The 14,546-nt window shown below is 42.2% G+C and overlaps 1 long non-coding RNA gene across 1 annotated transcript in view; it reads left to right on the top strand.

Annotated features, from left to right (window-relative positions):
* Positions 1-9,809: 9,809 nt before the first annotated feature.
* The window catches only part of LOC121039522 (uncharacterized), an 11,689-nt gene continuing 6,952 nt past the window's right edge, over positions 9,810-14,546 (top strand). Inside the window, exon 1 of the long non-coding RNA XR_005794818.1 lies at positions 9,810-10,313. This is a non-coding gene — a long non-coding RNA (uncharacterized LOC121039522). The remainder of the gene's footprint in view (positions 10,314-14,546) is intronic.

The following is a 14,546-nucleotide window of genomic DNA, read 5'->3' as shown; positions in this document are numbered from 1 at the left end:
AATAAAATAAAATAAAATAAAATAAAATAAAATAAAATAAAATAAAAATTTTAAGGTTTTTTCTTATTTTTAATTTTTTGACAAATTGGTTGACTTTTATTTTTTTATTTTACAGATAGAGTGAGTGGGGGAGAGGGCCAGAGAGAGAGAGAGAGAGAGAGAGAGAGAGAGAATCTTTTTATTTTAATTTAATTTAATTTAATTAATTAATTTTTTTATATATAATTTATTGTCAAGTTAGCTACCATATAGTACACCAAGTGTCCTCTTGGTTTCAGGGGTAGATTCCAGTGATTCATCACTTATATACAACACCCAGTGTTCATCCCAGCAAGTGCCCTCCTCAATGCCCATCACCCATTTTCCCTGCCCCTGGCCCCTGCACCCCCATCAACCCTCAGTTTGTTCTCTGTATTTAAAAGTCTCTTATGGTTTGCCTCCCTCCCTCTCTGTTTGTAACTATTTTTTTTCTTCAGATATCATATGTTTTCAATCATATGGGGAATTTGAGAAACTTAACAGAAGACCATTGTCAGCGCAGAGCTTGATGTGGAGCTTGAACTCATAAACTGTGTTATGACCTGAGCTGAAATCAAGAGTCAAATGCTCAACCGACTGAGCCACCCAGGCACCCCAAACACAGTTGTCTTAATAATGTTTTACACTGGGGGCACCTGGGTAGCTCAGTCAGTTGAGCATCTGACTCTCGGTTTTGGCTCAGGTCATGATCTCACGGGTTCATGAGTTTGAGCCCTGCATGGAGCCCCGCAGGGAGAGCCTGCTTGGGATTCTCTCTCTCTCTCTCTCTCTCTCTCTCTGCCCCCCACCCCCACCCATGCATTTTCTGTCTCAAAATAAATAAAACTTAAAAAAAAATGTTACACTGGTGATGACATTTAAATTACCTTGGTTCTGGGGCGCCTGGGTGGCTCAGTCGGTTAAGCGTCCGACTTCAGCCCGGGTCACAATCTCGCACTCCGTGAGTTCGAGCCCCGCGTCGGGCTCTGGGCTGATGGCTCAGAGCCTGGAGCCTGTTTCCGATTCTGTGTCTCCCTCTCTCTCTGCCCCTCCCCCATTCATGCTCTGTCTCTCTCTGTCTCAAAAATAAATAAACGTTAAAAAAAAAAATTAAAAAAATAAATAAATAAATTACCTTGGTTTTGGGGGAGGTACAAATACCTGTGAATTTTCTTTTTTTGCCAGGAGGGGATCACTGGCATGGCACCTTCTTCAATATACATGACAGAAAGATAAAACTACTCCAGAGAATTACTATTTAAACAAATAATTTGAGAGTCTCATCTCATTTAAATTAATAAACTGATGTGAAGCTAACAGCAGAGGTTGCTGAACCCATGTGGAGCTCAAATATGAGTCAACTGAAGGGAAGCAAAATTAACCTTCCTGGTTTGGACCCTTCTTTGCCCCACCTCACACCCTATCAGGCCAGTTTTGACTCCAGCCACTGCTGCTGTGACCAGATCCGTGTAGGCGTGACCCCATGGTTATGGGCATCAGCTGCTTGTTTCTCAGGCTTTCTGCCCACAGCTTCTCTGAAGCCACAGTGAGAAATGCCTGTGGGAACTCACAGGCACTCATTCATGCACGTGCACCCTGAATGTGCGAGAAATAAACACCCCAACAGGCAATGCTTGTCTACTAGGGGATGAGAACCTGTGCATAAATGCTCCCCAGTTCTGAGATGCACCCCCATGAGGTCCTGTGAGATCAAACCAATGCAGCAGCTCAGCTTTGCCCTGGATTTCCCTCCTTCTCTGGGGCTAGCTCCCCAGTTCCCGTAGTGACCTACTCGCTCCAGTTTGCTTGGGACTTCCCCAATTTTAGCACTGAAAGTCTCACACTTTGGGGAGCCCCTCAGTCCCCAGCAAACAGGGAGGACTAGTCACCCTACTGGTTCCTCACACCTGCACCATGGGATCATCTCCCAGATAAACTCTTCCAGGTAAGCCCTCGTCTCAGGCTCTGTATACAGAGGGAACCCTCGCAATGACAATCAATTTGGATCTTGTTGGGGTATCTGCCTGTCTCTGAGATCTGTGTCCAATTAGATCTGTAACCAATTAGAAACAAGCACATCAAGTTGCAACTGACTAAGAACATCTATAGAGCACTGGGAAGTGAACAACTGCAGTTGCTGTTTCCTGTTATTGTGGATTACTGTCTTGTGGCTTTTGCCAGATGTTCATGGGTATGAATCCAGACAATACAGGTAGTGTCTTATTTGTGAGCCTGCCTGCAGACAGAGCAGATGGAAGAGCTCTTGTGCTTCTGTCTCCTGGAATAAATGTTTCTAGTTTCTAGGTTAGAATTTTATCTGATTCGAAGCTGGAGTGTTTTCTTTCTGTTCGAATTAGGCCTAGCTAAGTGAATTTTCCCTAGAGGCTCCAAGTGGCAAAACTCTGAACTAGAGAGCGTTGTTTTTTCCCAGAAACAGGGAACTACCGCCCCCTAGAGGATAAATATGTGTGTGGTGGTTCAGGCAAGCTCAGGGCAGCTGTGTTTTATGAATGCATACATGGTTTCTTCTCCTTAGGCGAGAAAAATGTTACTGCTTAATCTTTAGATTGCCTAATAATTTGAAAATTTCTTCGGTTGTTTGAGATATTTTCTTCCCCATGTAAAAGTCCAATTATGTTTAATTGGTATAAAGTAAAGGATCAGGAGTGGGGAATCCAAGGGATTGGAACCCCAATAGATATTTATTTGTTTCCGGAGGATTGGTCTGGGCATACTACGGGTGACACAAAATGAGTCTGATATCAAAGAGACTTTTTAATTAATTAGGCCTGCTCTGTAGAAAATACTCTGTAGAAAATACTTCCATAATGTCTCTCAACCTCAAAGCATTTCTTATTTGTGTTGGATCACTAAGCACTTATATAAATCTAAGATAAAGGGATTCAGTGTCTCCCAAGGGGAAAAATTAAGAAATCAAGCCATACCTCCGATACTTTAAATGTGCTAGCCTTTTATGAAAAGCCCTCCAGGCTGAGAGAAAAATAAAAGAAAACCTTCCAAATCGCAGAACACCATGTTTACAAGAAGACTTAAGCTGTAAATTGCACTTTGTAATTTATGTTAATACATTTAAACAGAGTAAAGAAATTAGTCTTCAAGAGGATGACTCTTAACTTTTTTTTTTTTTACTTAAAAAAAAAGACTTCCAGTGGAAAAAAATGAAACTGCTCAATTGAGTATTAAAACCTTTGGGTAAAAGGTAAATTTTACATTCTTACAAGAATCAAACAAAATATGTGTAAATAACCTACAAAATAAATGCAGTGTTGATACACGTTGAAACACTGTTCCTGTTTTCAGACCTAAACCCTTTCTCCAAAATGTTTTCGGGTGGGAACCGGGAAAATCTAACTTTAGTTTAATAGCTTCGTGGTTCCTGCTGAGATACAAAATAAATATGCAGATCAGGCCCAATGATATGCAAATTCACAACAGGCCAAAAATTACTAGTCACAGAGATTTTTAGAAACCCTTCAGTACTAAGACTTCTTTCTAATCAAGTTTCAGAGAATTTCACTACTTTATAAAATAAATATAAGGAAGCCCTTGATCCTCTCTGCCAAGAGGCCTGTGTGCAACCACGGCCCAGGTGCTTCCTCCCAAGGTCTGTGAATTATGGGACTTCCTTTTGCTGCTCTTGCACATGACACTACCACCCAGCTTATATTTTTCTGAAGACAAAAGGATTTAGCATAGTCTTTTTTTTTTTTTAAGTTTATTTATTTTGAGAGAGAGCGAGACAATGCCATTGGGGGAGGGGCTGAGAGAGAGGAAGACAGAGAATCCCAAGCAGGCTTTGCACTGGCAGCGCAGAGCCTGACCCAGGGCTTGAACTCCGGAAACTGTGAGATCGTGACCTGAGCCCAAACCAAGAGTTGGATGCTTAACCCACAGAGCCACCTAGGGCGCCCCACTTTAGCATAGTCTTCATTTGGAATCTCCTGTTGGGAACCCCCAGGCTCCCTCATTTTCTCTCCAGAGTTCCCTTTTCTTTAAAAAAAAAATTTTTTTTTTTTAGTTTTATTTATTTTTGAGAGAGAGAGAGAGAGATTAAGTGAGGGAGGGGCAGAGAGAAAGGGAGGCAGACACAGAATCTGAAGCAGGCTCCAGGCTCTGAGCTGTCAGCACAGAGTCTGACATGGAGCTCAAACTTCCCAAGTGCTTGATCATGACCTGAGCCGAAGTTGGATGCCTAACTGCCTAACTGACTGAGCCACCCAGGCGCCTCCAGAGTTCCCTTTCTCTGAAGTAATTTGTCCCTTGTTTAATTATCTGGAGAATATTACCAGTAAATGACAATGTGTACACATATCACTGACATTACTCTTCAGCGTCTTAGTTTTGGATGCTTCAAGGGTTTTTTGCTTCTTATTTTGAGTTGATGACCCACCTCTTTCCCACCTGTTTCCTAAGGGAAACAAGTTACTGGCTTGAGAGTTCCAGATCCACCCCCACAGACTTGTGATACTTTGGGTGCTGGGAAACACCAGGGTTAACACGCACACACACCCCACCCCATGGCTACATGTGGTCACCATCTGAGCTGATAGTGATAGACTATTAAATGCTAATGAGAAATCTCAGTTGCCTGTACATCCTGGAGGAAGCTCCTAAATGTCTGGATGAAGGCTAAGAGCCCTCTCTCCCCTGATTCAAACAACACTTGAGCATTTTTTAACCTGTACCCAAAAGGGCTCTGCGGATAGGAAGTCTTCTACCTTCTCCTGCACAGAGACACTTTTTTAGCCAGTGTATTTCCTGAATGTTTCTCATTGTATGACTTTCTAAGGAAATATCTGAGAGAATTCAGGTTGAATTCTAAGAGAGAAATGTTGCTTTCTGCTGAGTCAGTATCTGGTGTTTTAGTCCAGCTTTCCCTGCAGCACAGGCCAAGGGTAAGTCTTCCAAGGACGGAAGGACCTTCACTGCCCAGTTCAGTGGTGTGGACCAACTACTGATTCAGTTCCAGCAACTCTTACCCTCACCCTTGGGGAGTGTCTTCTGAATGTTGGTCTTGTTTGACCAAGAATCTTGCTAGAATCCTAAATCATGGACTCTTGATCTGTGTGGGTCTCTGAGAATCCTTGTGTTAAGGAGGAAGAACGTGTTCAGGATTTGAATGTGCATTTTATAAAATCCTTCTCAGTTTTGGAATTAATCTTAAGCAAGTGTAACAGAAGCCCTCTCAGCCAGAGTGGGGCTGGGTGGGGCAGAGGGGGCTTTGAAATCAGCTGCTGTTTGTGATTTGGAATTGGGGGAGGACAAGAGGAAAGAAGGAAGTAACCTGGCCATCTAATTTTGCCTGTGTACATTCTTTATCAGATGGAGTTCTGTCTTATTCCTTCAGGAGGTATTTTGCAACAATGTGCCTTTATCAGCTAGGACTTTTACAGGCAAAGCTCTCAAATAAACAGATATAAAATGGAAAAATAAATAAATGCAAGGAAATTAAATGCTAATGTGTTGCTTTTAATATTCTCCGTGAAGGTAAACCCTTTGATAAAATAAATTATGTTGTGAATTTTAGCTAAAAGATGATATAGGTCTTCTCCTTGATTTTACCACAGTAGGAAATGAAAATGCACATGTAGTATTTTAGTTCCTGCAAGACTTTGAATTTAATTTTTCAATCTCCTCCCAAAAGTTAAATTAAGTGGAAATTTCAAATTTCCTGATTATTATTACTTACACTAATATTTAACAGTATGTAGGGGCACCTGGGTGGCTCAGTTGGTTAAGCGTCTGGCTTCAGCTCAGGTCATGATCCCATGGTCTGTGAGTTCAAGCCCCTTGTCAGGCTGTATACTGACAGCTTGGAGCCTGGAGCCTGCTTGAGATTCTGTGTCCCCCTCTCTCTCTGCCCCTCCCCCACTTGTGCGCATGTGCCCTCTCTCTCTCTCTCAAAAATAAATAAACATTAAAATAAACAAAATAAAAAAATAAGAGTATGTGAATATAAACACAAGTATTCTACTAAATTTACTTATTTTATTTTTTGATTTAATTCTTTTAAAAAACTAATATTTTATAAATTGTTTCTTGTACTATTGGAACTTATAATATATACACAATATGACAAATTATGTGACTCTACAGTTTTCACCTAAAAGCGTATGTTTTGTTACCATATTTCCCTTATAAATCCTTAATCAGCCTGATTGATTGTTTAATGTTAACAGTGTATTTTCCAAAACGTGTACATAACTTTGAGTCACAGGCAATGAAATATTAAGCTAATTAATAAGTTACCATTGTTTATCTGGAGATTTTTAAAGAAATTAAAATCCAAAGAGACAGAGAAAATAAAGCATGTGGTTATATAATCCCCAGGCAGATTTCTAACCTATGGATTATTTTCTATGTATAAATACATTTGGTCTTTGAAATATTCAAATGAAGAGGGTAAATTAATCCACGTATCGTAAATATTGCTTTATAAGATGATTGCTACTGGGGCACCTAGGTGGCTCAGTTGGTTAAGTGTCTGACTTCAGCTCAGGTCATGATCTCACAGTCTGTGAGTTCGAGCCCCATGTCAGGCTCTGTGCTGACAGCCTGGAGCCTGCATCAGATTCTGTCTCCTTCTCTCTCTGCCCCTCCCCCACTCACGCTCTGTCTCTCTCTCTCTCTCTCTCTCTCTCTCTCAAAAATAAACATTTAAAAAAATTAAAAAATAAGATGATTGCTACTATTCATTATGATTTTAAAAATAGATATTGTCATTTAAGCATATTGTTTGGTATGATTATATGTGCTTGTGTGTTTAACCTGAGGCTTACATTTGGAGGGGATCAGGGTATGCCACCCCCAAACATATCACTTGGGCATAGGAATTATTTTGAGCTGAAGGCATTTGAGTTCTTGGAATCCCTTATCTGCCTCCCAGAAGAACTCAAATTGTTATAAATCCTGTCTTGGGAACAACTCTGTATAATCTTGGAGACTAGAAATTGGCACCACACCCAAACAGACATTATCATGAGACTGTCATGTCTCTGATCTATTGTCCAAAGGCTCATTTATCTTTCCCAAAAGTCATGTGTTTTTCCATAAGTGCCCTTTCTCTTTTTTCTCTTCATCTACTAAGTTAGAAATATAAGCCCCAAATTCTGAAGACCTGTTTGAGTTACTCATTGTTGACTCTTCCTGTGTGTGTTACACACATAAATAACCTGTTTTTTTTTTTCTCTCTTATGAATCTTTCTTTTATTGGTTTAATTCATATGCCTTAGGAACAGACCATAAGAGGGTAGCAGAAAAGGATTTTTCTGCCTTACCTATACATTCAGGTGGCCTATTTAGGAAGTGATCCTAGGGGCGCCTGGGTGGCTCAGTCAGTTAAGCGTCAGACTTTGGCTCAGGTCATGATCTCACGGTTTGTGAGTTGGAACCCTGCATCGGGCTCTGTGCTGACAGCTTAGAGCCTGGACCCTGCTTGGAATTCTGTGTCTCATTCTCTCTCTGCCCCTCCCCCACTTGTGCTCTGCCTCTGTCTCTCAAAAGTAAATAAATGTTTAAAAAAAAAAAAAAAAAGGAAGTGAACCTATAGAGAGCAGAAAGGGCAGGCCCTGGAGGATAGAAAGAGAGCTTTATGAAATGAGTCTCAGAATCATCTGACGGGGGGGGGGGGGGACAAAAGGAAGACATTTTTATTGTCTGGCCTATGTCCTCCATTGGTTGAGAGTTGCCCCATGGAATTTTGACTTCCCCACACTTCGGGTTTGCATACGTATGAATGCAAAGTGGGTTCTCCCAGGCTTTCTGTGCCTCTGCATCAGAGAAGCCGAGAGGCAGGAAGGGAGAGGCAGCGCGCACCTGAGGAGAGGTGTGTCAACAGGAGCCAGCATGGTACCGTTTACTGCAGATGAGACTGGAAACTATAAGTGAGGCTGAGAGAATGTGAGGTGCAGAAAAGGTGTTCCACATTATGCACGTGCATGCACAGCAAGGCAAATTAAAGTTAATGGTGATAAAAACCCTCATGAATAGTGACTGATTGCTCAGAGAAAAGAATGGTCTTTGGTTATACAGTGTTTTCTCAACATGAGGTGGAAAAGTTTTTTCTGTCTTTTCTGCTCGGGTAGCAAACTTGTAGCCTCCCCTGCACCTGTGCTCTCACTTCCCAAAAGTTTGTTTGCGTTTGTATCAGTCCTCATGATGCTTTTGAGCGCTTCATGATTGTAGGCCAATTGTGGCAAAACCCCAACATTTCCCCACTGATAAAGGAACCAATATTTCTTCTGGTACTTTTGTTACCTTCTCCTATGTCTATTGTAAAATATTGTTCCTTCCATGGGTAACTGAATAGGCTGTAACCATTTCCTGTTCTCAGGCGCATTTGTTCTCATTAAAATAATAATAATAATAATGTTTATTTATTTTTGAGAGAGATGGAGACAGAATGTGAGTGGATTAGGGACAGAAAGAAAGGGAGACCCAGAATCCGAAACAGGTCCAGGCTCCGAGCTGTCAGCACAGAGCCCGACGTGGGGCTCGAACTCGCAAGCCATGAGATCATGACCTGAGCCGAAGTCAACCTCTCAACCGACTGAGCCACCCAGGCGCCCCTCTTTCTCATTTTTAATCAACTGACATCTTCCGGCATCTCTTTCAGACGTTGCCGTACTCTAAGGCCCCATACTGGTGACCTTTGGAGACTGACCAGAGCATCTTTTTGCCCACACCATCTTCAGTGCTCCCTAAACGGTTGTTGGCAGCACCAAGTGTTTTCTCTCACTGTGTACCTGTTACCCCAGGCATGGCACCCACAAACACCAAGGGAATTCTAGAACAATTAGCATGTTTTGAATGCACCAGTTTTCAGAACCTTTCAATGGTATTCTAAGAACGACATGCTTTTTAAGATTGCAGTGTGGGAAAACATGTTAAGACAAGGAGAACAACGCAAGCCCCCACCCCCACCCCCTGTTCCCTTGGGAGGATGACAATATATTTTATTCCAGTTGTTTTTATTCAAGTTGTTTTTATTCAAGTGAAGCCGTTGACCACATGAATAGATTTCAGTAAATGTATGCCCTTTTAAAGCAAGCCCAAGCACAGGATTGATACTTTGTTGGCAAAAGAATTCTAAGGGTTTTCTAAAGGTGTTTTTTAAAGCTTGGATACCCTTGCCTATGAATAGATGCAAAGCCTATTGATTCATGAATGCCTTTGTGGCTCACATTATCTGGAATCAGGGAAAGTGGTGGAACTTCAAAATGCGATTCTAAAATAGATAAACTGGCCAGGGTTTAAGCAGAAACTGGACTAGATTGGCCAGATGCCCTTCCCATAGCTCTTAGGAGCATGACATGCACCACAAGGTGAAAACGGTGATTCCGCAGGTGATCCATCGTCTGTGGGAGGCCTGTACAATTTCTGGTTACTCCCCCAAGGCCTCTCCCTGGCAGAGCATTTGTGGGCCAGATGATGTTGTGTGGATTATTTTACAGCACTAATGATGCATAACCAAGTATTCTATTCCAGGTACAACCTACCAACTGATCTCTACAGACAGAGTAATGCCAAAGCTGTTGACTAAGATTACCTAAGGTTTATCAAAGGAAGACGTCACTGGAACTTCATTGGAAAGAACCTTATCAAGCCTTGCTAAGTGTTCAAATGGATGACAGGTGCAGAGGCTTTCAGTCTTAGATCCTGTGTTCTTACTGTAAGAAAACGTACCCCACCCATTTGACAATTTCTTGCTGCGGTCTCTATTTTTCTTTTTCTCTTAAACACAGGGACCAATGCTTTGCTTGTCACTTGAGATCCAGGGAGGTATGACAGCTTCCAGGAAATTCCTGTTTCTGAAAAGAAACCTAGTTTAGAATGAAATTGGGAGACAGCAGAGGGAACTTCCAAGCCCCACCCCTCCTTGTCAATTGCAGACCCAACAGGTGGATACTTCTTTACTATTCCCTCAGGAGGAATAAAGTTCCACCCACCTACACCACCCCCGCCCACAACCGCGCAGCCAATGAGAGACAGTCACAACTCAGCCAATGAAGAGCCACTATATTTCGAACTCCTCGTTTAAGCCAATGGACTTTTTGCTTATAATAGCCTGCTCGGCACCCTCCCCCCTCTCCTCAATAAAAGTCCAAGTGTTCTCTGAAAAGGCGGTATATACAAAATGACCTTAAGAGGTGTGATGCTGAAGAAAAAGGCTCACAAGTGCGGCTTGACGGGAAATGGTTTATTAAAGGGACTTACGGACAGAAGTGTGTCTTGCGGAGTGGCAAAACTAGTAGATCTCTGCAGTCCCATCTCCGGTAAGACCTGCTTTTGTAGCCCTAGAGTTTGGGGAGTACGTGCTAGTAGACCACCCAGGAGGAAATGTTTGAGAATAGTTGTGTCATAGTTATATCTCCAAGAGCAGATCAAGGACGTTATGCCCCAAGGGCGTACTTAAGGGTGTGGTTGGATGAAAAGAAAGAATTTGTGTGTGGGGTGGGGGCTATACTTAAGGCTTCAGGTGACTGTGAAGTCATCATGGCGGACTTGTCCAAGATGGTGTTAGTCTGGTTCACACAGTGTTCCTCTCCTTTGTTCTGCAGACTAGGCCATGGTTTTGCTACAGCTTGCTTGTCCCAGATTACAGTTCTCTGCTATTCCTGAATAAACCCATTTTGTCTAGTAAGATAATTGGCAGTTTTATTTTTAAGGTTAACACGTAGCAGCAGGCTGATCCTCTGCTCTAACCCCTGACCTGTGGCTAAATGGATATCTATATAGAAAACAATAAAATTTGACTCCTCCTTCAACCATAGTTCAGAATCCGTTCTAGGTAGGTTGTTGATGTGTATGTGACAAATAACAAGCATCCTAGAAGATAATGTGGGGAAGGAAAAATTCTTCCTCCAGCCTTCAGGGTCTTCCAGCTGGACTGAGAATTAAATTTACCTGAGACAGATTAACAAAAAAAGCAAACAACAACAACCCAGTTTTATTATGTGCACACAGAGGCCCAATGATAGCATTGAGACCTAAAGGAATGACAGAGGCCAGCAGTTTTTATACTTTTTAGACAAAAAGACAGTACATTTGTGAGGAATTGACAGGATAAAAAAAAAACAGATATTTGGAATTTTTAGTTTGTAAGGAATTCTAAGTGGAATTTAGGCTGAAGTAGTAGATTAGAAAAAAAAATAATAACACGGTTTGCTTTGACAGCTTTCTGTCACTGGGGGCACCTGGGTGGCTCAGTCGGTTAAGTGTCTGACTCCTGGTCTTGGCTCAGCTCATGATCTCACAGCTCATGGGTTTGAGCCCCGAGTTGAGCTCTCACAGCTCAGAATCTGGAGCCTGCTTCGGATTCTGTCTCTGAGTTTCTCTGCCCTTCCCCTGCTCCCGCGTGTGCACATGCGTACACTCTCACTCTCTCTCTCAAATATAAATAAACATTAAAAAAAATCAAAGTTCCCATCTCTGGTGATAAGGGTGTCTTTATATTTTGTACAGAGAAGATACCTTTTCTTTGGGAGGTTTATTTCCTGCTTTCAGGGGCACAGAGGAGGGTCTGAGTGTCCTTATGATGCAGGGAAACAAAGGCAAGAGAAATGTAGCTGAAATTAAATCTCCTTCCAGTTTGCAGCCCACTGATAGATACCTGAAACATGCAGGGTGTGACCTTTCTCAAGCAACTCATGGCTGCCTTATTTCCTTAATGTTTTTTAGTAAAGACTAAAAGTAACCTTATCTTTTTAAAAAAAAAATTTTTTTTTTCAACGTTTATTTATTTTTGGGACAGAGAGACAGAGCATGAACGGGGGAGGGGCAGAGAGAGAGGGAGACACAGAATTGGAAACAGGCTCCAGGCTCTGAGCCATCAGCCCAGAGCCTGACGCGGGGCTTGAACTCACGGACCGCGAGATCGTGACCTGGCTGAAGTCGGACGCTTAACCGACTGCGCCACCCAGGCGCCCCTAAAAGTAACCTTATCTTAATAACTAGCCCCTCAAGGTCCCGAAAGCCTTGCTTCCAAATTCGTTACTTATGCTATCCCTAACCCCCACTAGCTTAAAAATATGTAATCAGTCACTTTTCACAACTCCAGTGCAGCGCTTTCTGCCCATGGGTCCAGTCCCTGTGCTTTAATAAAATCACCTTTTTGTACCAAAGATGTATCCAGAATTCTTTCTTAACCGTTCAAGAACCTCATCACTCACACCAGCTGTTTCTTAAGTGACTTTTATTTAAAATAATCACTATGTCATGGGGCGCCTGGGTGGCTGAGTTGGTTAAGCATGGGACTCTTAATTTTGGCTCAGGTCATGATCTCACAGTTTGTGGGATTGAGCTGTGTGTCAGGCTCTGCGCTGATAGTGTGGAGCCTGCTTGGAACTTTTTTCTCTCTTTCTGCCCCTCCCTACCTCAAAATAAATAAATAAACATTAAAAAATGTATAATTTTAAAATAATCACTATGCCAAACTGGCATATTTTGGGGCAGCCTGCCCTTGGCCCCTATGATAACATTGGCAAAATTCTTGGTCTTGGGGTAGAGAAAATTTTCTTAAACTGGGCATAATAAACACCAATCATAAAATACTGAATAGGGGCACCTGGCTGGCTCAGTCAGTTAAGCATCTGACACTTTGGCTCAGGTCATGATCTCACAGTTCATGGGTTCGAGCCCTGCGTGGGGCTCTGCTGACAGCCCAAAGCCTGGAGCCTGCTTCAGATTCCCTCTGCCCCTCCCCCCTCGACTGTGTCTACCTCTCTGTCAAAGTAAATAAACATTAAAAAAATTTTAAAAAACTGAATAAGTTGGAATACATTAAATGAATGATTTATTTTTTTCCATTAAAAAAAAATACCACTCAGAGTGGAAAAGTAAGCCACAGGTAATGTTTGCAACATGTATAGTCAACAAAGGGTTTGCTTCAGGAATGTATAAAGAATTAACGAATTGGGGCGCCTGGGTGGCTCAGTTGGTTAAGCATCCGACTTCTGCTCAGGTCATGATCTCAGCATTTGTGAGTTCAAGCCCCGTGTCTCTGTGCTGACAGCTCAGAGCCTGGAGCCTGCTTCAGATTCTGTGTCTCCCTCTCTCTCTGCCCCTCCCCACCTCATGCTCTGTCTCTCTCTCAAAAATAAATAAACATTAAAATTTTTTTTTAACTTAATTGCATAACCCCTCCCAAGAGTTCACCACCATCACCCCTTCTCTGATATGTTCTCTTCTCTTGTTTCTTGCCTCTGTTTTATTCATTGACAGCCATTTGCATAACCTTAGTGCCTCGACTGTAAATTTGGAAAATGACAGAGCTCACCTCATAGGGTTATTATGAAGGGCTAAATGAGGAAACGTCTACAGTGCTTACAACAATGAATGCCTGACACACAGTAAGCACCCAGTACATTTAAGCTTATTGTTATTACTACTATTTATGTTTTGTGTGTTTTTTGGTCTTGCTTAAGAAATGTTTCCCCAATTAGTATTATCTTCTTCTAGGCACCTTGTAAGGCCCCTTTTGAAGGGGCCCGTGGCTTCACTTGATCTGCGTACTGGGGCAGAAGTGATGAGGTGTAGGGATGCAGCCACCCCTCCGTGCTCCCCATTCCCGGCCCCGTCACCGTGAGCATGTTCTGTGATGGGGCCTTCAGCTTCGTTGAGTGACGATGAGCAGAGCCCCATTGTGGCCCGAGTATGAACAAGAAATAAGTTGAGGTATGAACAAGAAATAAAACCTTTGCCTGTTCTATTTTTTTTTTTTTGTAAGAAAGAACTTCTTGCTCCGGGGTTAAAAAAAATATCCTTCCTCATTTTTTTTTGTAATTTAGATGTTTATGTTTCACATTTAGGTCTTTAGTTTCTTGGAGATTATTTTTTTTATTTAGTAAAAAAAATTTTTTTAATGTTTATTTACTTTTGAGAGAGAGAGAGAGAGAGAGAGAGAGAGGGACAGAGTGTGAGCTGGGGAGGGGCAGAGAGAGAGAGAGGGAGACACAGAATCCGAAGCAGGCTCCAGGCTCTGAGCTGTCAGCACTGAGCCTGACGCAGGGCTCAAACTCATGCTGTGAGATCATGACCTGGGCCGAAGTCAGACACTTAACTGACTGAGCCACCCAGGTGCCCCGAGATTATTATTTTTTTTTAAGATTTTATTTTTAAGTAATCTCTAACACCCAACGTGGGGTTTGAACTTCCAACAGCAAGACCAAGAGTCACATACCCCGTTGACGGAGCCTGCCAGGCACCCCAAGATTATTTTTATGTATGGTGCCGTGTGATGTGGAAATGTCAGAGTTCAGAGCTGATGGCCAAGAAAGAATTCTTGAAAGATCTTCCATGCAAAAAGGTGGTTTTACCAAAGCACAGGGACAGGACTTGTGGGCAGAAAGAACTGCCCTGGGGTTGTGACAGGTGATTGATTATATACCTTCAAGTTGGGAAGGCATTAGGGATAGCATAAGTCTTCTAAGGAATTTTGGAAGCGAGGTTGAGGGGGCTAGCTGGTGTTAGGAAAAGGTCATGTATTCCTGTCTAGTAAAACCTCATTC

The sequence above is a fragment of the Herpailurus yagouaroundi genome, unplaced genomic scaffold (assembly GCF_014898765.1).
Source record: "Herpailurus yagouaroundi ecotype Mexico unplaced genomic scaffold, PumYag 180, whole genome shotgun sequence".
Classification (NCBI taxonomy): Eukaryota; Metazoa; Chordata; class Mammalia; order Carnivora; family Felidae; genus Herpailurus; species Herpailurus yagouaroundi.
The sequence above is the reverse complement of the archived record's forward strand: the minus strand, read 5'-3'. Positions and strand labels throughout refer to the sequence as shown.